At 33.2% G+C, this 24870-nt stretch overlaps 1 non-coding gene across 3 annotated transcripts in view; it reads left to right on the top strand.

Annotated features, from left to right (window-relative positions):
• LOC106620178 (uncharacterized) overlaps positions 1-24870 on the top strand; it is a 183834-nt gene that overhangs the window by 6403 nt on the left and 152561 nt on the right. For 2 of the 3 annotated variants that reach the window (XR_011394934.1, XR_011394933.1), the window contains exon 2: positions 9527-9831. This is a non-coding gene — a transcript (uncharacterized protein). Of the gene's footprint in view, positions 1-3540; positions 3607-9526; positions 9832-24870 lie in introns of all 3 variants that reach the window. The other variant, XR_011394935.1, reaches the window with a different exon arrangement.

The raw sequence follows: 24870 nt of genomic DNA, 5'->3' as shown, positions 1-24870 counted from the left end.
GTGACTTCCAAAGATTATGTGCGCGCTTTTAGTGTTTGACAACAATCTTCATCGAGTAAGCTTCCAATAAACTTTCAAAGAACTACAAAAAGAAATAAGTTCTATAATTGGAAATCTACCTGAAATCCATTAAAATAAAAACCCAGCTATGGCCTCTCAATATTGCTTTGTTTGCAATTCCTTTTGAATATATCAACTCTCATTGATGGAAATTTTCTCAATATTTTCGAAGAATAGGTTTACATATTTATATTGAATTTTGAAAATCGGTAAATTCGGAACGCACTACATATCTTTCGATTTCATGTTAACAAATTTTCTTTCTTTTGAATTGTAATAAATATTTTATCTTGTTTGTGATCGAAGTTTGATAGTTTTACTAAAGGCCATCTTCTGATAGTTGAAAAATAGATTTAGTTGAGTTTTGTTACATCTTATATACTTATATCAAAATTTCTACTTTATCCGTTGACTCTATAACATTATTTAATAAATGTGAATTATAGCGTTGATAACGTCAGTATTAGACAGTGTAGTGCAAAATGCACGTAACTTTGGTTCAAAAATAATATTTTTCTGAAAACTATCTCCCATTCGAAATACAGTATTTAATATTTACTACTACACCAAAATGGCTATTGATTTTTCATTTGTTATCTTGAAATTATTTTCAAACTTTTGAAAAAATTTAAGTATTTTAAGTCAGTTGCAGGCTAAAATGCTGTAAACTATTTACTCAACTAATTTAGTATTCATACTCTTATAATAGGTAGGTGTTCGCACAACTACAAAATTATAATGAGCTATCAAGTATTGTATTAAAGAACAAGTAAATATTTAAGTATAAAAGAATTGCAAAAAACTACCTGCATACAATCGTTTACATTTGACATTAACTACTTTGCTAAGTGTTGAATCAATATTTTCGACTTATTGTTTTTGTTTATGGGAGCAATTCTAAACGTGAATATTTTTGAAAGAGAGAGAGAAAGTAGGATATTTAAATTTTGAGAAAAAATGCCTTTATATTCAATACCTCTTCACTTATGATGACTACAGTTATGCCTACCTAATTTAATTCAACATCTTAATTCTCAAACGATTTAAGCAATCTACAGTGTTGCTTCATTCGATATAGAAATATATTTATAATAAAACGAGATATAATAAAAGAATAATGTATATGTTTACAACCAAATCATCATAAAATTCACACACTCAAACAACAAGTAACAACAACCACATGTCGTGTGAATACAAATTGTCCTCACGTTAAATACAAGGAATTGTGGATGTTTGGAAACAGATTAATTGCACGAATAAGTAGCGCCCATTCCACGTATGTCTGCGTGTATGTATATATGAATGTACAATATGTCAGCAGCAATAAAATAATAGCAGAAATATAAAATGCAGTGGAGTGTTTGCATGTCGCAAAGATTTACTTGGCCTGCTGTCCACTCACAGGTCTAAAACATACCATATAGATATAAGTTGTAAGTGGGTGTGTAAGTTCCTGGAAACAGTAACACATAGTCACCCTGAAAAACAACTGGGATCAGCAATTAGTCTATTGAATGTTCAATTAAAAGACGCACTTGTCGCCGAAGGTTTAATTGTTTTTGTAATACAAACCCTGTAGGACATACTTGTAAGTAGAAGATATTGACATTTCACACAATTTGTTACGAGGTGTTGGCTAAATGTTGCTCGTTTTCCAAAAAAGTTAGAAGGAAAGTTAGCAGTGTTAACTTAATCAAAAAGAGTATGACGATCTATAACTAAGTTAGTTTGTTTGATTTTTTGTACAGGTTTGTTCGATTCGCCACTCTCCTAATTTTGGCAAATTGGCGAGGGCTGATAACATATTTTCTAAAAGTCTTAATTCTTAGACTACGATGTTTCTATGATGAAAAAGATGCCTCTTTGGAAATAAAACAAGAAAACACATTGACTTTGGCTACACCAAAGCATTAAATTCTTCACAGGTGCATTTCTTACAGCAGAAAAGGGTATAAATATATATTTACTTTGATTTTGATCAGTCAGTTTGCATTGCAGATATATGCTATAGTAGCCCGAACTGAATAATATATTCGAATATTGTAGCATTGCCTTGGGCAATAACCCATGCCAAACTCCGTGAAGATATCTTCTCAAATAAAAAAGTTTTCCATACAAGAACATGATTCAGTCAGTTTTTATGGCAGTTATATGATATAGTGGTCCAAAATTGGCGTTCCCGACAAACGAGTAGCTTCTTGTAAAAAAAAAAAATGACGTACATCTCGATATCTCAAAAACTGAGGGACTAGTTCGAGTAGATATCGAGTGACGGGCAGACAGTATAAAGAATTTCCGCCTTACTACAACTACGCTGTTCAGAGCATAAATATCGTATGGTATCTAAAAGATTTCAACGATCTCTAAATACTCAAAGTTCAGTTGTTGCCCCTCAAAATATTATATATTTTTCCTTTTTTAATTTTTATGTAGTAGAACCTAAATATATGACCTTTTTAACCATTTTTGAGGTAACTTCGAAAACTTTAGTTTGTAAGAAATAAACCTATGAAGTTGGCACCCTTGCTACTCTCTGACAAAATTTGAAAAAATTCCAACAGGTTAAGGCCAGCCACTCATAAAATATAATGATGTGTGAATGTGGCAACCAAATGAAGAAGTCATAAAAATCTAATATGCGAACGAAGCACACAAATCAAGCATTCATTTACACACACATACACGCTTACTTTCATATGTATGTGCAAATGTTCGTCAGCGCATGTCTCCATCATTATTTTGATTGTTTCGAGAGCATTTGTGTTCATTCCTAGACCCTAAGAAGCCATTAAACTCCACTTCATGCCTCTCATTCGGCATTAACATTTTAATGTGCTTCCTTTATTTGCTGCCTGCTGCACTCTTTTGTTTTTAATTGCTATGCATTGTTGTTGCCCAGCTGCTGCTCCGACTGCTGAGATTAAATTTAGAGCAACGCTTCTGGAGTACACTGTACGCTGTGTGTACGCGCAGAAGAATGTCAGGCAGCTATTCAATCTTTCTTTCTAATTATATTCCTTTGCTAGAGCTATAATCTAATGCTGCACGTAAAAATTCTGAATACACTGGCATTTGTTTACTTACTTCTATGTAGGAGTAGGTGTGTGTGTGTGTGTGTGCATGTTGTTTTAGTATTAAATGCTTTGGCTGGTATGTAGTACTCGTCACAGCGATTCGATGTTGGGGAGATGTACGAATTAACTGTTGTTGTTAACAGAGTTATTTGGGTCAATTCTGATTCTCGAAAACAAACAAAACCCACAATACAATATTTAAATACAAAACAAAAGTATACCTGCAGGCAGAAGTCATCACTGAGATGAGCATACAAAGTTAGAAAGCCATTTTTGAAAATTTCAAATATAAAGCAACTTAAAGTATTGGTAATAGTAGAAATATTCTTATGTTGAGTGGGACTCTCTTCTTGTACCTCTTATACTAACTGGTTAAAATCTGTCTCTAAATACTTAGTTTCAGATAACTTCCGAAACTAATGGTTACTTGTTTAGCATCGGTGTTTGCCTTATTGTAAACAAACAGTTGGTAAGTAATCTGACCGCAAGAGGGCGCTCGTAATTATAAATGAAGTTTATTTCGTTCTCATTCATAAAATAACCTAGATAAGTTATATTTCCGTTACGTAATTACGATTTGGAGCTCCTTGGCCCTCATTTCAGTAAGATAGGTGGTTCAGAATTTTGTTTGTTACTCTACCACGCTTTAAGTTGTATCTCACGCGAGCTCCTGGGGAACCCAAGGGAGCCCAAGGGAACCCCACTTGGCTTTTTAGATAATAACCACGATTTCGGCCCGAACAACTGACTCCTCTGTGAGAATATTTACTAAGTAACCCTGTTTAACTAAAGCAGCAAGTGTGAATATCATCAACTAAGCCATAAATGAACCTCCATTTTGCTGCCTTGTTTTACTTCATTCACAGATATACATAAGTAGGTATGTACATACTTGTATGTATGTATGCACATTCATAGCTTACTTACATTGGATATGATTGAACGAATGTTAACGATGAGTTGCAAGACCTTCAAGGAATATATCGTCATTGCTTTAGCAGTAAGCAGTGAACTGATGAGTAAATGGTACCTCGCAAGATTGCTTCTATATTTTGTATCTCAAGCATATACTTTATAGATCAAACTCTGAAGGTGTGCCCGATTGTGTGCTGGGTCCTTTATTTGAACTTTTTCAGTGCAAAACTCAGCAATTTGACGCAGAGTTTTGAGCATTGAGACCAAAACTGTTCCAAATTCCGTTTTCCAACCATGTGAGATTTAGTAGCTGGCCTACACTAAAAACCAAATTAAAGTAAACAAAACAGCCAAGAAAAGCCAAGCCTTACTTCAGTGATTATATATGTATGTTTCCAACAGTACAACAGGTATATGTAAATAAAAATATGTATGTCTCCACATACAAACATACATCTCTAGAAATACACGTAATGAAATATTAATTGCGCGACGACGAAGTTCCACATACAAAAGTGGTCATTGGCTTAGGGCGTTCAACACGCATGCGCTGTCTGCTGACCAAGTAAATTGGATTTGAACTGGAATGCAATGAGCTGTGCTCAGTGCTGAGCTGGGCTTGGCTTGGTCCTCTGTTTGTCGTTTACTGCGGAAGTAATTTAACGTTTTACAAGAGCAGAGGAAAGCGCAGCACTCAAACACATACAAACATACATACATGTTTACCTATTCAGTGCGCGGAATGCTTTAGTGGTGCCATGTTTCCGTATTTCCTCTTCACCCCTCTTCTTTTGAACCAGAGTCAACTCGAAATGTGCCAACTTTAATTTGTTTTACCCTCTTCACTTATTATAATATTTTGTAAACATTTTTTCTTGATGCCGAGAATGACCAGTGGAAAATTCACGCATGACAACTAATTATGTAAGTATGTATGGATGTAGTATACCTACACATACTATGTGTGAGTGTTTAAATATATGAGTTGGTCATTCCCAAGCGGCTTTTACTGTACAAACTTGGCCCGATTTCTGAGTTTTGCGCACAATAGCGGAATTACTTGGCGGACAGTTGTAACAACAATCATATCTACTATATACTATGTATAGATACTTATATACATATATGTATACTAGGGCAGAACAAAACAAGCTTTGAATTTATTTTTACTTAGATACCTTGAAAATATCGTCTAAAGTGACGAAAAAAATTCCGGTAAAATGTGAGCTGGTTATATTATTATCACCAGTAATATATTTTATGATTTTGAGGCATTATGTTGCGAAATAATATAAACAATTTTTTAAAATTATCTTTTACAATTTAAGGTTGGACTCTGACCGCGAATACATTTGGAACGAGTGGGTTTAAGAAAAAACCATATTAGACCTTTTTTATAGATCGTTAAATTTCCAATAAGAATATTATTGTGTTATTAAACATATTAAGAAAATTAAAGATTACAATGCGCCACATATTAATAATAATATTAAAAGCGCAGACTTTTTCAGAATTTTTTTCAGACTGTTTTTTTACAATATCTAAAGCAATAATATTAATATATTTTTTCGGCCCACCCTAATATCTATATGTATTTATGCTTTATGTTTATTGACATTCACATACACACAAAGTGAGGAAGCAACAAATGTGCGAAAAGTGGCTTAAAGCGTATTGCGAATAACAAACAGTTATACAGTTGAGTCGACCGTTGTTTTTGTGTTCATATTATAATGTTATGTTTTATTTTATTTTTTTTCAAAGTCTGGATTTAAAGTCTTTTGTTGGCAAATTTAAGCGGGTTTTCATTTCTTTCTTTCGTTTTTTTTTGGAAGCTTTCGGCTAAATGTTCGCTTTAATTTGTTTTCACACCGTTATTGCTTTAACGGCATTCACTTTTTCGTTTTCGCTGCTCCACACTAGCGAATGGTGGGTGTATGTTTACGAGCGCTGTGACCGAATTGTGAGCCAATTATTTCCCATGTCATGGCTGTGGGGCCATTTACGTGTAAAATACGGCGATGCGTGTTAATTTTCGTCTCGGATTCTGTCAGAAAACCCACTCACGCACCAAAATGTCAGTATTTGATGGCTCGGCTTTTTTCGTAGAGCGAGCGTTGGCTCCGGCCCACATTAAGTGTCGGCATTTATGTTTGTGTTTCTATATAAGTACTTATGTATGCATATATATATGTATACATGTGTACGTATATGTATGTGTGTGTATGTGCGTTGTTCACCAAAAATCTTAATTACTTTTTAATTGCATAATATTTTTTGCATATTTGATGCGTCAATGTCTGGCGTGGGTGTTGTTATTGTATGTAAGTTGACATTTTTTCTATTTTTTCTTTTTATTATGGTTTTTGTGTTATTATTCATGTAAAAGTTGATCTACTTACGCGCTGAAGCGGCATTTAACTGCGATTTACATATTCATTTGTTTCCATTTTTTCGCTAATACATTTTTTTTGGTTTACCCCCACCATGGAAAGTAGATACTTGCATGTACGTATGTGTTTGTTGATATACGGCAAATGTTTGGAACGTCTATATTTTCGTTTATATAAGTTTTTCACCGCGATTATACTTGTCCAGTCAGCGAAGCTTGAAAGCACTTGCAATGGCTTACTAGCTCTGCTCCTCAAACACATATTTGATAGCGTTTCGTTAGAATTCAATACGGCATAATTTCATATTTTAATGTACATACATATGCATGTATATATTGTAAATGAGTTTCAGCTCTAAAAAATCTTTAAACTATAATTTATAAATATTTTTTACAAGTAATGTCGTTTTAACAGTTCGCCGCTTCAATTTCTGGTTCTCTCTCTCTCATTCTTATCACAAACTGACAGCTCATGCATTGTCATTTCTCCCACAATCAGTTGGAGCACATATATTCATAGCAGTTAACAGTTTTTATTAGAAATATTCCCTAATTATATAGCTGTATATTTTAAGCAGTCCCTGTAGGAAAATTTACTGGAATAATAGATTACAATATAACAATTAGGCTTTCCTTCTCAGAAATATGTATCATGTTATCAATACTAAAACAGTGGTGAACCTTTAAAGCTGTATTACTTATATTATATTTAGAAATGTCGCCAAACTTCTCTCCACATAGTTAATACATTCTATAACTTATACGAAGTATTAGAAATCACAAACCAGGGCGAAGATGTAATAGCTGTCTTCGATAAGCCATTTCTCTTCACACATCTGCTCTATTGTCAAGAAAATTACATGCAAAAACATAGTCATCGAGTTGAATTCGTGCAAGAGAGTATGCAGATACCTCTTTAAAGTTGTAAAACCGCTATCTTCAGTGCTGCCAAGTATTCTTTAGCATATTTTAGATCAGTTTTACTATGGTTCAAATGACAAATGAAAATAGAAATTTAGTTTTTTTCTTACATTTTTAAAACTTTACACTTAAAATATGTTAGAGGAATTTATAGAAAACAAAAGAACAGAAGGGTTACAGCAAAGTTTTCTAACGTGCAAAAATGAATTTCTTTACTAAGAAAGAATCATAATACCATAGGACATACGTTAGAAGATATGTTAGCGCAAAGTTGCACTACAAGTGCTGCCCGTTTGTTTGAGCTAGTCTAGTATAGTTTATTCAATTCGCCGGAGAGTAACGCTTGGCGAATCGAAGAAAACTAATACAAGTTAGCTCAAGCGGTTACCCCAATATATAAGTATCAAAAAACAGTCATATCTTATTATTTTAAAAAATTCATTCTTAAGAAATTTTTTTTTTATCTAGTTCTATTTTATTGCAATACTAAAATTCTTTATGCTTTTAGTGCCAATACCCCGAAGTACTGAAAGTTTCGCTGCACTAACTATTTCAACTACAAGTTTATAAGAAATCAATTCGTTTTTCCTGCGGGGTCTGCGCTTTAATATATCTATGTGAATTAATACATGTGTATGTGCATTTTACAAAAACAAGCATACAAAACACGTTTAATAACAGTAAGCGTGAAATTGCAATATTTTATGCCCTGATGTATACAAGTATAGACATATGTATGTATGTATGAAATGAAATGGGAAATATTAATTACAACATTAGTGCTTTGAAAATTCATTGGAAATTCCTTTTTCCATAGAAACAACAGTTAGCGTACATTTTGTAATTAGCGTAAATCAAATAGACGTTAGATTTGCAATTCAAAAAATTTAAAATAAATCAAAATTTTTTACGATTATGTTTTACGGATTTAATAAATTAAAACATAATAAAGAAAGAACAAGAAAAAACGTTAACTTCGGTTGCGCCGAATCTAAAATATCCTTCACAAATACAGAAGATTCCACACAAGAACTTTGATCGATCAGTATAAGTATATGCTATAGTAATCAGATCTGAAATTTTTTTCGGAGATAGCATAGGCAATAATCCGTGCGATATTTTTATTTCGATCGTTCGGCTTGTATGGCAGCTATATGTTGTTATGTAGTGATCCAATATCGGCCGTTCCGACAAATGAGCAGCTTCTTGGTGAGTGAGTGCAAGTTTTCAGAGCGATTGAGAGACTAGTCCGCAGACATACGGATGGACATGGCTAAATTGACTCTGCTCGTCACGCTGATCATCTATATATTGTATGTATGTACATATATACTTTATAAGGTCTCTAACGTTTTCTTTTGAATGTTACAATTATCCTGTTAAACTTAATATACTCTGTTCTGGCTATAATAAAAAATAGTCCTGTACAATGGTGCTTATTAACTCAACACATTTTGTAGTTTTCCGAAATTCGGCCAAGAGAAGGCGCTTCACACTTGTATATTGAATATAACATTACGACTATTTGAAAAAAAAATAATAATATTCCACAACAAGGAAAAAAATACGAGTATTAAACTGAAATCATACAAAATTTCTTGTTTTTAAGAAGAGCGCATTATCCAACTCGGCTGACACAGTCATGGTGTAACCTAAAACTAAGGCTTCTAAATAATTATGTTTAACAAAGAAAAATTATTTGTAACCGTTTAAGAAAGACTAATCGGATTTATGCATCTCATGAGTTGTCACTGAAAAATATGTTTTGACAGACTTTAGATGATTTTCTGGAATAATTTAGAAAAATCTCACGACTTTAACAATATTAAACTGCGCAGAATTATAGTTTTATCAATAGGTTTGTCTAACTAACTTTTTATGACAGCTAAAATGATATTATTTAAACGGAAATTTTATTTCGAAAGCTTTTATTTTTATTAATTATATTTTAATTAATCCATATAGTTACTCATTTAAGTAAATCAATAAAACTCTCTACACCAGCTGTCAAATATTGTTAAAGAGTATTTCTTGTAATCATATGTATGTAAATACATTTGTTCCGTAATTGCATCCATTTATTGCTTTAACATTACATATAAAATTTTACATGTATATTTGTGTACTCTTATCATTAACTTGTCTTCTCTACTGTTTACAGCTTTCATCGCATGAGGTCAAACATTTGATGTCTTTCTCAGAATAAAGCAAACACAACAAACAGCAGATTACACAAAGTGATAACCCAAATTTATTTGCTTTGGGAAATTGCTGATGATGCTGATGTAAAATACGAAATTCTCATTAAAAAAAAATAAATTAATTTTCACAATCATCAGACAGGGAAAGAAAGAAAGCCCCCAAGTAGCAGAGTTCTTGTGTAATTTACATCTAAGGTTTTTGTATATAACGTGAACACATTAGTGCAGTGAAACATTTCTAACTAAAGAAGTGAAAAATATTCAGGTGAGTTTCATTGAAAGTATGATTACAGCTTATTACTTTAGTAAATAAGAATTATTTTTCAATTAGTCTGTTCTTCATGGAATTGTATTTCGCTAATTATATTTCAAAGGGCTTGCAATAATTGACCAAATATTCACGAAATCAAGTATACGGTACCCACGTTAATAAATAATTTCGATAATTACAGTAAACCTACTTAATTTTTTAACCGATTCAAAATTTAAAAAATACATAATATAACTTTAGTTATAAATAGTAGAGAAAACTTATAAGGAATGTATTAAGTATGTTTAACTATGAGGAAAAGTCGACTAATATTTTGGAATGTATTTTTCTCAAGATTCAAGTGCTTGAAATAAATAAGCTGTGAATGATTACCTGAAGATCGCTTAGGAAAATACAACACAAATTAATATTGCCTAGAACAAATGGCTACGAAAAGGCTTTCAGATGGCTATATGCTTATTTAATATGGGTTCAAATGCTTAAGTTTGTTTTAATAGTATCAAATTGTATAAAGGAATTTTTCTATAAATTCTCCGTCATCCGCCATACACAAATTATTACATATAAAATAAAAAGTCATTAAAACGTTAATGTCTAAACAAAGCAAAAATAAATAAAAAATAAAAGGAACTTACTGATAATATTGCAGCCAGTTTAATTACATAACTTTACCAATCTAGGGCAGGAAGAAGTTTACAGGATTCCACGTCGTTGTAGGCTGTCTAAGATATTGTAGAATATTATGAAATTTTCCTTACTCCTATTTTTGAAACAGTATAAAGCTTTATAAAAGCTCTTAAGTTGGCCTATACAGAACTTGAAAATTCTATAAAAACATTTTACACCTTTTATGGTGGAAGAATGGTTAGGTTTTTTACGACAGCGCTCCTCCCTACAATCAAAATTAAGTCTAAGAACAAAACAAAGCTTTCGAATCTGAGCAGAATAGCTTAATAAAACAATTGAACTATCGAATTATAATACAAGTAAAAACATTTCACTTGAAATTTTAAAAAAAATATTCCAACTATACCCCCAATCCCTTAGGTAGCACAAGAGCTTTCGCGTGTAATTTGTGCTATCATAGGTTTTTTTAATGTTTTTTAACCACTCCGGATCGACTTCAAATTTTTAAGATCGTCTTTTCAGCGACTAAAATCAATATTCTAGCCAAAATTGGGAGTAAAAACTCACCACCTCTCTAGAAAAAGTAGCAATATTTGTACCTCCATATTCTTCTAATAGAAAAGCTTCCCTACTATTGATAAAGATTATCACAATTTGCAACTTTGTTTGTAACATAAAATTAATAATTTTACATATTGTACTTGCAACACGAAAAGAAATTTTCGAAAATTTTTCAACTTCCCCCATTGACACTAATGAAACGCGGCAACATTATTCATATTTGCTGTCAAAAAAGAAAATCCAGTGAAAAGTAGAAATCTTACACAAAACTTTTATGTGCAACTTAGCGGTGAACACATGTTAAATTCAACTGCGCAACATATGATTACCGCCACAACCCCTAAACGAAGTCAACTGGCTTTCTTCCGGCGAAACTAGAACCCACGTGTATGTGTGCGTGTGTTTATTCAACCGCATTTTAGCCATCATTTTACACATTACTAGACATGGCAGCGCACAGGTTGCACAAGGAACTTTTCGAGACATTTAAACAGGCTGGCAGCGGCGGCGCTTGGCGGATGGGAAAATGTGAATTTCCCTTATGTAAAGCGTTTTACACTTCTGACTCTGTCCTGCACATGCCCTCACACTCTTTCCAGCTCTCCGCTACCCATCCGGCTGCTTGCATCCACGCAAGCCATAACTCAAGCATCGCAAAACGTTGCAAGATTAATGGCACCTCAGCTTGAAACTATTTAGTTGCAACCGTCGCCGTTACACTTGTAGGACGGCATCTGCGGCCACTCTATCAAAGGCATTGCACGTGCATTTGCGCTCTTGGATGTGCGTGTGTGTGTATGTGTCTAAGCATATGCGGTGAGTTGCACCTTCCCTTGCTATTATTGTAATCATTTACTCGGTGTTTTTTTATTTCGTTTTATTGAGTTATAAATTAAGTTATATCATATTCAAAGTGGAAACGCACACACATGTGTACATTCATACATACATATATATTTACACACACACTTGGATTTCAGTTGCTCGCGTTGAGCTACTTGATGAACGGCACTACTTTTACTACAGTTCTGTTAGATTCACACACTCATAAATGTATATGTATATATTAGGGTGGAACGAAAAAAATTTTTTTTTTGTGCTTAGCCTGAGGATAAAATTTACAGATTATAAAAAGAAAATTTTTGAATAAATAAAAAAAAAATGTTTAACATTTCATCAGTTTTAAAGCAAATTTTCCAGTTAAAATTTTAATTTCGTAAAAATTGTTTGAAAAGTGTGCTAGAAGCTGTGGAGAGTCCTCTGTCGGGCCAATTAAAAGTCATCAACTTAAAATAATTTTTATGGTCAATATTGGAGTTTAAAAAAAGTCTTAAACGACAACATGCTTTCCTTAAGCGTTAAAATAAAGTTTGAGTCAAAAACCGTCACATTCGGTAATTTTTTGTATAACTGTAAAGAGTTTAAACCCAAAATAGTTATTTCTTGTCCAAAAAAAATAAATCTAGATGTTAAAAAAAATTTTTTTTTTCGCAAAAATTTTATATTTTTGTAATCTACAGATTTTAATCTCAGGCTAAGTAAAAAAAAAGAATTCTTTTTTCGCTCCACCCTAGTATATATATATATATTATATATGTATGTAGATACACATGTACATATATATATACAGTTATAATTTTATTTCCCATGGTAGTACATAGCTAAAGCAGTTGTCCAAAAAAGCGCAAACCTTGCGAAGTGAAAGTGTAACAATTATTTTTTAATATGCTTTATGTGCACTTAGTCTATTTTTTTAATGTCAGTAAGATACATATATATAAGTATGTACATAAATATTATTTAACTACTAATGTAAATTGCTCATTTATCCGCTTTGCGGCGTCGTCGTTATAATTCAAAGGTTTATAGCTCAATTTATTGTGCTGCCAGATATATGCACATACATTCATACAAATATACTAATTTATAATTATAACTACTTACGTAAAGCTAAACGGAAAGCTACGAGTGCACAGACCTTACTGCAGTGAAATTGTAATGTTTGTGGCCAATATTTTACCTTGAAACCACTTCATAGTAATTAACTGCAAGGAAAGTGAATTTCTTATAATTACAAGAAGTGTTTTTTATTAAACTCGGTTAACTTAGATTTACTTTACAATAATAAAACTTTAATTTTATATTTAAAAAATAGATTTATGAACACTAAAATTATAAATATAGAAAGCCCAGTATATATTAAAAGAATCAATTCACTACTATCATCTGTTTGTCCTTCCTTGGAATGGTTAAAAAAAAAAATATCGCAACTGATATAATGTTGTTTTGATAAAAGACTTTCACATTTTTTTCAAACACCAGGTGCGATGATACTGAAAATATGAAACTTCAAACTGTTAGCGCTTTTGTTGCACAAACAGAATTTATAATCAATATCGCAAATTGAGACATCAGTCTCAGAGAATGCCAGCACGGTCCACGAAGAAGTCGATGAGCTTTGCTATTTAGGCAGCGTTATCACAAAAAATAGTTGCTCAGCAGCTGATACACCTAATCGAATACTCACAGGTTCAGCAAGTTGAATATAATTTTAAGATACACACATCTATCCAAATGTACCATGATGAAAATATTCGGCTCAAGCGTGAAATTTATTGTCCTGTATGGCTGCGAGACGTGGAACACTACACATTGTTTTGCAAACGTTGCAACCGTTCCTCAACCCGATTTCTGCGAAATACTTTGCTGGTATTTTAGCCATACTCTATTAAAAATGCCAACCTTTAAACGGCAAGCAAATCGTTACCGTTTCATATCGAAATTTAAGGCCGGAAATTTATAGGCTGTAAATATTGAAATAGTGGAAGAAGTTAAAAGGTGCGACTCAAAATCGTAACACAGAAGTCCTACGATATATTATTTTTAGACCAGGGTAGATAATTTTTAAAGCAAAAAATCCTAGTACGCTGAAACTCATTGGAAACGAAAGATAAGATATCAATAGGCCGATAGCCTTCAATGCTAGTGTCAACTGTAATATAATTATTTATAATTATCTTTCTGTTAAATAAATAAATAAATAAGATATCAATAATTAAAAGAAAAATAATTTATGGGCGATCTGAAGTCGTGAAGAGGAAGGGGAGGGGCGTGGTTGAAGTTTTGAGGATTAGAAACGGTTTAACTTAAGGAAACGTCGGAGACTCTATGGAGTATATTCATACATAAACGATCAGCGTGGAGAGTTGAGTTGATTTAGCCATGTCTGTATGTCTATTCGAGTGCATATATACGAATAAGCCATTAATTTTTGAGATATCGATCTGTAATTTTTCTCACGTCTTTTTCCCACCAAAAATTTTGTATTTGTCGTAATCGCCAATAATGAATGTATTATCACTTGATATAGCTGTCATACAAACTGAGCGGTATAAATCAAGTCCAACTTTTTTTTTAACAAGATATCTTTACGAGTCCTGTAGAAAAAACTTATATGGCAAAGTTGTAAGTAATAAAATGATCTAAAACTTTTATATTAACATTTTTCTAACATAACTTCTAAATTTATGTGAAAAATACAAATACTTATGTTTTTGGGTTATTTTATTTTTATTTTGTATAAAAACTTAGTTTCTTACACGAAATTGTGTAAACTTGCCTTCTTATGTACTAACACATAGTAGTTTATGTTTTTGTTTAAAATATTAAGGAGAAAATCTTATTTCGATGTAAAATCTAAAAAACCCTAATTTTCAATCAATTTGAAATATCACAATATTTAGGTCGGTTTGACAATGAATAAATCTCAGTTTCGATTTCTCTAATAAATGGATGTCTCTTTTCAAGACTTTCTCAATTTCCGCACAATATCTTCACAAGTTCGTACATTTTCTTAGCAAAATTTCGATTCAAATTACAAATCCTTTCACTTCTGCAACCTTCGTTTCGGCAAAACAAAGAGAAGCGTATAAAATCTCAGCACAAACTGCTCTGCTAACAATCGCATAAACCTTTGCATGCAACAGTACGGCAAGCAAGACAAAAACAACAAAGTACTTACACTTGAATAAAGAGAAAAGTGTAGAAAAGGCTTTAACATGCAAAAGACAGCGGTCATCAATATTTTATAAGCAATCTAACATAAATATAGGTGTATACTAGCTATTTACCTTACCCTCACACAAACACACACACACTTCTACGTCTACAGTTACTTACATGGCTGTCAAACACTTGGCCAGCTGCGGCTTCAGTCACATAAAATTTATATTAGTTTCACAAACTTTTGCCTCGATTTTTCGACGTTTTTCTTTTGCTTTTCATTTTTGTTGTATTTGTTGCTTCAGTTTGTTAGGAGTGTTCTCTGTGGCGTGTTGTTGTACTTATTTGTATGCCATTTTTTGCACCTTCATCTGCTAAATTATTATTATTTTCTCTTCATTCTATTTGCGTATTCGTGTCAAGCTTTAGGGTCATTTGTAGAGCGGTGTGGCGCATGCTTTGTCTCGTCTTTGTTCGGGTAACCAGAGCAATCTACACACACTCGCCTGCACCTACTGATTATTTCGAGCGCTTTGTTTGTTGCTGTTGTTGTTGTTGTGCTAGTGTAATAGATGGTTTCTGCAAACGTTTTTGTTCTAAGCAAATTGTAGTTTCACCTTTCTTCTAACTTTTCTGCTGATTTTGAATTTTTTTATACCCTGAACAGCGTAGATTAGGTTTGCCACCAAGTTTATAATACCCAGAAGAAAACGTTGGATACCCGTATGCATATACTTGTATAAACGATCGGATCAGCTTGACTTAGCCATGTATGTATGTCTATTCGAGTGTATATATACGAAGAAGCTTTTAATTTTTGAGATATCGATCTGTACTGCTCACGTCTTTTTCTCACCAAAAAATTGATATTTTCAGAGAAACTTTTTCAGTTGTAACCACTATAGCATATAGCTGAAAAAACTGACCGATAAAACTCGAGATAAAGATTTTCATAGAATGCCTATTTTTCATCATTAAGTAACCTTAGGTCGCCTTGAAGGTTGTTTATATGAAACAACGTGGCTAGAATGAGCTTTCAAAATATTTTCCGCTGGATACAAACCATGGGCCAGTTAAGTTTTCACATTTAATTGCTATAAGAAAATCACCCGTGAAGGGTATTACAACCACGATGCAGCAAAAGTTAAAGCTTTTTTCTTTTTTTTTTTGTTTTTTTTTTTTTTATTGTTGTTGCATACAGCATTTGCCCAGCTGCTGACGGTGTCTTTCAACATCGAGTTTTCTGCAACCAAACTTAATCAAACCGAACCTTTAGCACTTGCCACAACGCCAGCCCCGGTACGCTAGCCACACACCGAATTTGCACCCATTTCGTTATTTACTTCATTTGCACATAAGCGGTTGTTGTTAGCTCCGTTTCGGTCTGCTTTTGCTTGCTCTTACATGCAATTCGCCAACCGACCGACCGACCGACCTGCTTCTGTATTTATTTGTTTTCGCTACTAACACGCTTCTTTTATTATTTATTTATTGGAGCATTCTATACACGTAACTCGCACGAGCCACCAATACACAGCCATACATAAACACATGCATGCGCTTGATATGTGTGTCGCTATTTTAGCGACTATTCATTCATTCAGCCATTGTTCGAGAGAAAATAGAGCTACTCAAACCACTTTGCTATTAGCCTGATTCTATTTGGTTATTCGATTTACCCGCACATACACATTGTTGCTCTGGCGTAGGAAATGCTCAGTTTTCCACGTGCCGCCGGTAGCCGCCAGCAAGTGCTTTCATGCTTTGTATTTGTAGGCGTTCCTTTACACAAATGCTTTTGTAGCGCTTTGGAAGCATCTGCTGTTTGTTTGTGTGTGTATGTGTATGTATGTGCGGTGCGCACCGTGCCCCAAAATGAGGTGTAGCATCGCACGGTATATCAAATTAATGTGAATGTGCTCTTAATTTTATTCTTTTCTTTGTAAATGTGGCAAGCATTGAGTCTTTATAAACTTCAAATAGGCGGTAGAGCTCATCGCCGCTTTGTCGTTAGTATTTACGAAGGCCGATTCATATTCTAATTAAAAAGTGTAATTATATTTATATTTGTGTATGTGTGTGTCTGTTTATGTGCGTTCGCTGGGTCATAATGATAATATCTTTCGCTTGCCAGCATTTTCTTTATAGCAACTAATGTTCATCCTGTAAGTTTGCGCTAGCGGCGCCGCTCACGTAACCCCACGCTCTCTCTTTTTCTATCTCTCGCCCACTCTCTATCAACCACTTATTACACCGTTAAAATCAGAAAGCAATTTAATATCGAAATGCATTTAATAATAAATATAATATGCCAGCAATATCTTTACATCAACATTTCTAATGAGAGCGACACACACACACACACATAGACACTGTCACAAAGAAAATGACAACAACCATGAGGTAGGAAGGCCAGGAAGGCATTAGCGGCGCACAGAGACGCCCACGGCAATGCCATTGGCAACGCGTACGGCAACGACAACCACAAAAAGCAATTATCATGTTTAGATCGGTGTAGTCGAGGCAACAACCAGCGCCACCGCATCTGATAAAAGCAGCCGGCTGGCGTGGAGCAGGTCTTCAGCGCGCATAGCTCTTAGAATTAAATGAAAAATAAATGAACGCTCATTTGCTGCAGTTTCCCTTCGAACACAAGTGGGCAATGCATTTTCGTTGTGGCAGCACATGTGCTGCTACTTCTTGTTGTTCACTGCCTGCTGTGTTGCTGCGCATGCGTGGGCCTTGGCTGGCCGGCAACATACAGCGCGCTGTGGCAGGTTCTTTCCGGTGCCGCCGCCGCTTCTTAAGCGCTTCTGTGCAGACACAAACATACACACATGAGCATATCTATGTATGTATCTTGCGCGCGGGCATTTTTCAAGTGTTTTGTTGGAAGGATGGCGCGCTCAAGTGGTTGGACCGCTCACTAATTGTTGTTATCTGGCATCGAAGGGTAGACAATTGCAGAAAGTATAAGTATTTGTTGTAGGTAGTCAATTGCTTTGCTTTCGGTTGCACTGCTAACCGATAGCATCGGCTCAAATTTCGTGCGTGTTCGGTTTCATGCAATTAATTTCTATGTTTACACAAACTGTGGTAGCTTTGCGTTTGCAAATGTCAAACAACATATTTTTATGATGATTTACTTTACTTTGGACCGATGAAAAATTTGAAATTTCCAACTTGACTTGTGCGTAGGTTGTTGTATGGGTATTTTGCCACGTCAAGTAGTTATGCAGCCGCTAGTTTTAACTTGTCATAGATTGCAGCTGTGTTTTTCCAGGCCGTAGACTGCTCACATATACATACATATTTACTTGGAAATATTGTTGAATGCTCGCAATCTTGGCATTTTTTAGTTCGAAAATGATTCTCTGCATATTATTTCTAATAGCAAATTCTTATCTCGCACCACTTTTTTCCAGTTACTATGAGTTACTTTTAATATAGCGTATATTTATGCTAAGTAATGGTGTGCGGTATAAATATATTTACTCAACTTGATTGAAAGAAGATTGAAGGCTCTCATTTATATTATTTGCTTCAAATTCCAAGTATAAAATGCCTTAACTTCCTACAGATGCCAACCGTCATAGGGGCACTTACGAATATACTAATATGCATTTTTCTTAGTAATAAATCTCGTAACTACGCACAGATGCTATTTAGCGAGTTGCGCAAATGAGGCATCTAAGTAGTTACAAGCTGTGGTCTAACGGTTTATGTGTGAATACGCGCAGTCGCAGTTTTTGTGCCGGAAGTGAAAGTGTGCTAATAAGTTTGCTTCTAATTTTCAAGTTATTGTATTTTTTTCAAGCAAAGGTATGAATAAATACGTATATTATTCCAATATTTAAATTTATTTCATAATTTTAGACAAATTTGTATATTTATAACATAATTTCTAACCAAATCTATACTGAAGCCTAGAAAATTTGCCGTTAAGTGCTCAAAAATTCGCTAGTTGAATTGAGTTTCTAAAGTGAATCGTCTTTTACTCCAATTTACGAAGAGATTTTGAGGTTTTATACCATAAAACCGGAACAGTGATTTTTTTATATTTTCTTTTCGCTTATAACCCAGACTGACAAAAAAAAACTACATTTTTGGTAAAAATTTTTATTATGAGCTTCAAAATATTTCGGCTTATTTTTGGAGCGCCATTCGTGAAATTCATTCCATTGGAAACACAAAATTTCTAGCAAAACCGTTGTTATTTTTTTTCCAATGCAAACATCGCTTGTCCAACTTTTTGGGTAGTAAACAAACAACAAAACACACACTAATAATTAAATCAAAATTCACACGAACATAAAAAATGCTGCTATCAATCAACCTTTTGTGTACTATATTTAAATAATCTTACGCCAACTTACACTTTAATATCGAACAAATTTTATAAGAAATTTTATAGAATCTGTTATTTTTATTAAAATTTATTTTTCTTATCTTAAAAGATTTATTTCGACAAAAACATTGCCGAATTCGCAACTAAAAGTAATATTGCAAATAATTTAGATTTAATATTATATTTTAATATATTTAATAATAATTAAAATAAAAATGGTTATTTTGATCTAACTTTAATAACATTTTTCCCCGCATTCCTTTAATTTAAAGCGTGCTGTTTTATTTAAAAACTTTTTACCTCAAATAATGTCTGGCTAGCATATTTAACGTTATTTAATAGAAAACAAATATTCCCACACCATATTTAGAGAGTTATTCCAAAAAAACATATTTTGCCATCGCTTATTTATGCCATTAAAAGTAACCGTCGTCAAGATTATATGCTTTGGCACTCACATTATTTCGTTAACACCTGGGTTGATCATAACTTTTGCTTAATTAACTAGGTCAGATTAGCATCTAAATAGCTTTATGCGCACTTACCTAATCCTGATTGCATCCACAAGTAAAGGCACCACTATAGTTTTCGCCACAATGTCTGCCACAGTGAGGCATTGAAATTGAAATTACCCAACGACAGCTCAGAATTAAGGCAAACAAGTTTTTCCTTTTTCCAGCCTTTGTACGCATTAAATTAATTTTTTTTGTTTGTGTTTCTAGGTGGTGAAAATATTGAGAAAAACAAAAATACAAAAAAAAAAACGTTGCCTCAATAACCCACCCTCGCTCAACATTATATATGGCGGGTATTAGCTGAAGCAGCAAAAATTACCCTTACTAATGTTACTTGGGCTGTGCCTACAGTTTTGTTTTGTTTTACACTTTTATAATTTCTCCACGCACCTGTTTCATTTCAATTAACAATATGTGTACTACCTTCATAATATTTAAATTAAATTAATATTTGTGCTTATATTCATGAGAAAATTTTAATACTTAATTATGTTTTAAGAGCAGCCAATTTGTAAAATTTTGAACTCATTTTTGATTGTTAATCATTGTAGGGACAATGTTTTCTAGTGAAAAATTTGACTTTAGGTTTCATCCACGGATAAGGCCGAAATCACTGCTGCAGTGGCTAACCTTTTATTTGGAGCCATTGGAGTTCATGTTTTACTCGAAAAATATAAAAAAATTTCTTTACAAATTTTACTGTGCATTTTTAAAATATGTATAAATATAAATTTGAAAACAATTAACACATAATTTTTTTTTATTTCCAAAATTCTTTTAAAATGTCACACTAGGTGTGCTTCTTAATTCATAAAATATTAGTTGTGTTACTAAAGTGGTGTGTAAAGATTTGAAATGTTCTTCAGGATTTTTGAAGAGAAAATTTTTAAACAAACATAACAAAGAACCATTATGGACTTTTGATAAGCCTTTAACGGTCTTACTAATAGAATACAAATCATCCTGGTTTATCAAAGAGTTTTCCATAAGTGGAATACATTTTTATTTAACCGCCCTAGATCGGTTTGTCTTAGTTTTAGAAGTGCACTAATTGGGTTGTTTAACCCTTAGGTAAAGAGTCAGCTTAATTCTTTGAAGGTCTATAAGAGAATGTTCTCTCGAGTGCACACCATCTCATTTGAAGATTGGAAGAGGATTTTTAAAGAAATTAAAAATTTTTTTTTTCAATTGTGACTTATTATTAACTTCTAGAGCAGGAAAAAGTGAGATCGGGTCCAATCTGGCCATTATATGACTGCTCGATGATTTTCTCTTTTGTTCATTGACAAGCAAAGTTGTGAGACAAGTTAAGATATTTGAAACGCTTCATACTTAAAGCAATAACCGTAATGCATTAAGCACAATGTTAAAAGATTTTGCTGAAACTCAAAATCTTCCTCATGCTGGCAGTGCAATACTAGTGGTGGTTGTACAAACTCAGGAAGTAAAACTTTGGTGGTAATCTACCAAACTGCAGCTGTGACAAACAGATCGATGCTAGTCATTTATAAATACTTGAATATGAATGAGAATGGAAAATAATAAAAAGGGTTACAACCAAAACTAAGTAAAAATGGCAAAAAATATTTATTCATTATTTGATTATACACGACATCTTGTGAAGAGCTTGCTCTTTATGAAACGAACTCTACTACGTACTACTTTTACGTAGAAGCTTACTCATATGTGCAAATTTCTAGTAGTATAAAGTGTTCACAAAAGACACAAAAATCGACTCAAAAATTTTAATTCTATGTTTGTGTAGGCACTTGCATTTAATCTAAAATTTCTTTACAAATTCCCAAATAATGAACGTAATAAATTCCAATAAATCAAACATCCTTCTGTTCATACAAATAATGATTGCAAACAAACTCAAATTTTATTAGAATTTTATTTGAAATATGAAGCGATGCTCACATACAATTTTATATGAAATTGTTTATCTATTGCTTTTGTAAAATATATGGTACATATTCCCAATATATGGTACTTAATTGTCTGTCAATGAGGCGGGACAGCTCTTCCTGGCTAACGATATTTTTTTTCGATAGACTTCAGTAATTTCACCTTTTTTAAATGAGTAGATTTTTTCAACAACAAAATTTTTTCTAAAAGAAAACTCTAGCACGAAGTGTGTGTGTGTGTAAGCAAGCTTCACGTCTGTCTCAACAGATTTCATTAGGTTCCGCCTGTCTTCCTGCCTGCTGGCCTGCCTAGTCAAGCCTTGAATTTTCAATATAACTTTTTCTTTCCTACAAACTCAAGAGTAAATTGCATAGTCGCATAGTCTCAGGCAGTTTTTCGCAACACAACAATAACAACAAAATATTCGTTTTATGGCAATTGCATCCAACAAATTGGATGCGCTGCGCATGGCCCATAAGCGGAACGTGCAAACCAGAGTATTGGCCATTTTAGCTTTAAACTGAGGCTACACACACACACATAACAGGAATACCTTACATAAGTGCATGAACAAACGACATGTTTGTGTGTGTGTATGTGTGTGTTTGATGCTTTTGTCTACGATTTGTTCATATAAAGCCAAGTGCTCTTACGAGTATATATTTACTGAGAATATTTTATTTCGCATCCTTTAAGCAGCAAGTGTTGCAGGCTGCAGCAAGCTCAGTTGAGTTTGGCACTTAACTTTTCAGCATCGCAATGTGCACGGCATTGTAAGGGCAGCATTTTTGGTATGCGGCGGGTAATCCTGTTATGGGTGTAAAAAGTAATCCGATAAATGCACTATAATGCACAAGCATAAAAATATTCTAGTATTTACATACTTATGCTTATATGTGAATTTTGGTATTGTGAGCATGTAAGGTGGGACAAAAACAAGTTGCTGAAATATAATATAGAACAATGTTAATTTTTTAATATATTTTTTTATAAAATTTTAAACTCGATTAGCTCTTTTAAAATATTTTCTAAATAACTGGAAAATTTTAAATCTTAAATTAAAACAAGTTTTCAAATGATATTATAAAAAAAAATGCCTTAAAAACATTTAAAAATAAAAATAAAATTAACTTAGTCGTTAAGTTTAGAATTGAATCAGTTTAAGCTAAAATATTATGTTATTTTTCAGTCTTAAAAAAACACTTAACAAATTTTTATTTTTTTAATATCTCTTGTTTATAAAAATTTTGCTTTTAAATATTCATTAAAAATTTTTTTTATAATTTTTCCAAATAATTTTTTAAAAAAAATTTTATTATATAATATAAATATCTTTATATAACTCAATAATAAATTTGATTAAAATATCAATATTTCGCTTCTATTAGTAGGCAAGGCCTTTTATTAGCTGAAGTTGTATTCTAAATAAATATAGAACTTCATCTATATTTATGGTTATTATTTTGAAATAAAAACGAATGGAAATAAAAAAATAAATATATTTTTTCATATTTCAATGGGTTAAATTTACAATAATTCTAATACTTTAAATTAATTTCTCAAAATAATTCCCAGTCACAACCTTTTAATGTGTAGTCACTTAGTTCAACCAGCTTCACCAGTTTATCTTTAAATGCGTTTTTTTTCAAAACTACATTTTTTAAATTTGCTCTGATCACTACCAATTTTATTCATGTTCTATATATAGTTCTAAACAGAATGACGCACCAGTTTTCTCACGAAAAAGAACAAAAGCCTTACAGTAGTGGAGGGCCTTTTTTATAGCTTTGTCGGAGAACGCTTTTAATTCGAAAAATATATCATTGTTTGCTTCTAAGGTTTTACTGTGTAATATGTATAAATATTATACCTTCAAAATTTTAAAATAAATTAATACAAAATTTATTTTTTTTTATCGCAAAAATAAAATTGTTTAGGCTGTCACACCAGGTCTGACCCTAAATGGAAAATTATTAACATAGTTAAGTAAAAATATAGAAAGAAACAGATATTATAGTTTAAATATATTATTATAACTCCACTAGATGACTTTCATATGTAAATCTTTTTACAAGAAAGCAGGGCTCGCTCAACCCTATTAAGCATAAAAATTAAATTTTCCAAATAACTAATATATTAGGTCAAGTAAAAAGTTCGTTCGGTTTTTATCTAAGAGATGGCATTATTGTCCATAGTACTAGCTTTGCGTGTCGCATCATGTCATACTATACGGCGCTGAACGTGTTTATTCGCGCTAAAAGTTTGTCCTTGACAGTTTTTCGATTGATTGACTCAGTACGTTGTGAGCGCTCGTCAAAGATGGACACCAGCAAAGAGAAAATTCGCTATATTTTACAATTTTTCTTCGATCAAGGCGAAAAAGCAGCCAAAGCGGCTGAAAAAATTAATTTAGCTTATGTGCCCGATACTGTAAACAAACGTGTAGCACAAAAGTGATTTGCTAGGTTCCTTTCCGGTAATTTCGATGTCAAAAATGCATCACGCGTCGGGAGGCCTGTCGTCGAAAATTGCGATAAAATCATGAAAATAGTGGAAACAGACTGTCACGTGAGCACTTATTTAATTGCTGAGGAACTAAAGATAAGCCAGAAAACCGTTTGGAACCATTTGCATAACCTTGGATTCAAAAAGAAGCTCGATGTTTGGGTGCCACACGAACTAACGCAAAAAAACGTTATGGACCAAATTTCTATCTGCGAATCGCTGCTGAATCACAACTAAATCGACCCGTTTCTGAAGCGGATTGTGACTGGCGATGAAAAATGGGTCACTTACGACAACATCGAGCGCAAACGGCCACTCACGTCTTTGGTGGCTCACCAGAAGCTCGTGGAGCTCGGATGGGAGGTTCTAATGCACCCACCTTTTAGTCCGGACTTGGCACCAAGTGATTACCATCTTTTCCTGTCCATGGCGAACGCGCTTAATGGTGAGAAGTTGGCCTCAAGAGAGGCCTGCGAAAATTGGCTCTCCGAGTTTTTTGGCAATAGGGACGCAGTCTTCTACGAGAGGGGAATAATGGTGCATATTTGACTTAAATCGGACAAATGT

Source organism: Bactrocera oleae, chromosome 2, assembly GCF_042242935.1.
Source record: "Bactrocera oleae isolate idBacOlea1 chromosome 2, idBacOlea1, whole genome shotgun sequence".
In the NCBI taxonomy this organism is placed as follows: Eukaryota; Metazoa; Arthropoda; class Insecta; order Diptera; family Tephritidae; genus Bactrocera; species Bactrocera oleae.
Note: the sequence above shows the minus strand (reverse complement) of the source record. Positions and strands in the feature narration are given on the sequence as shown.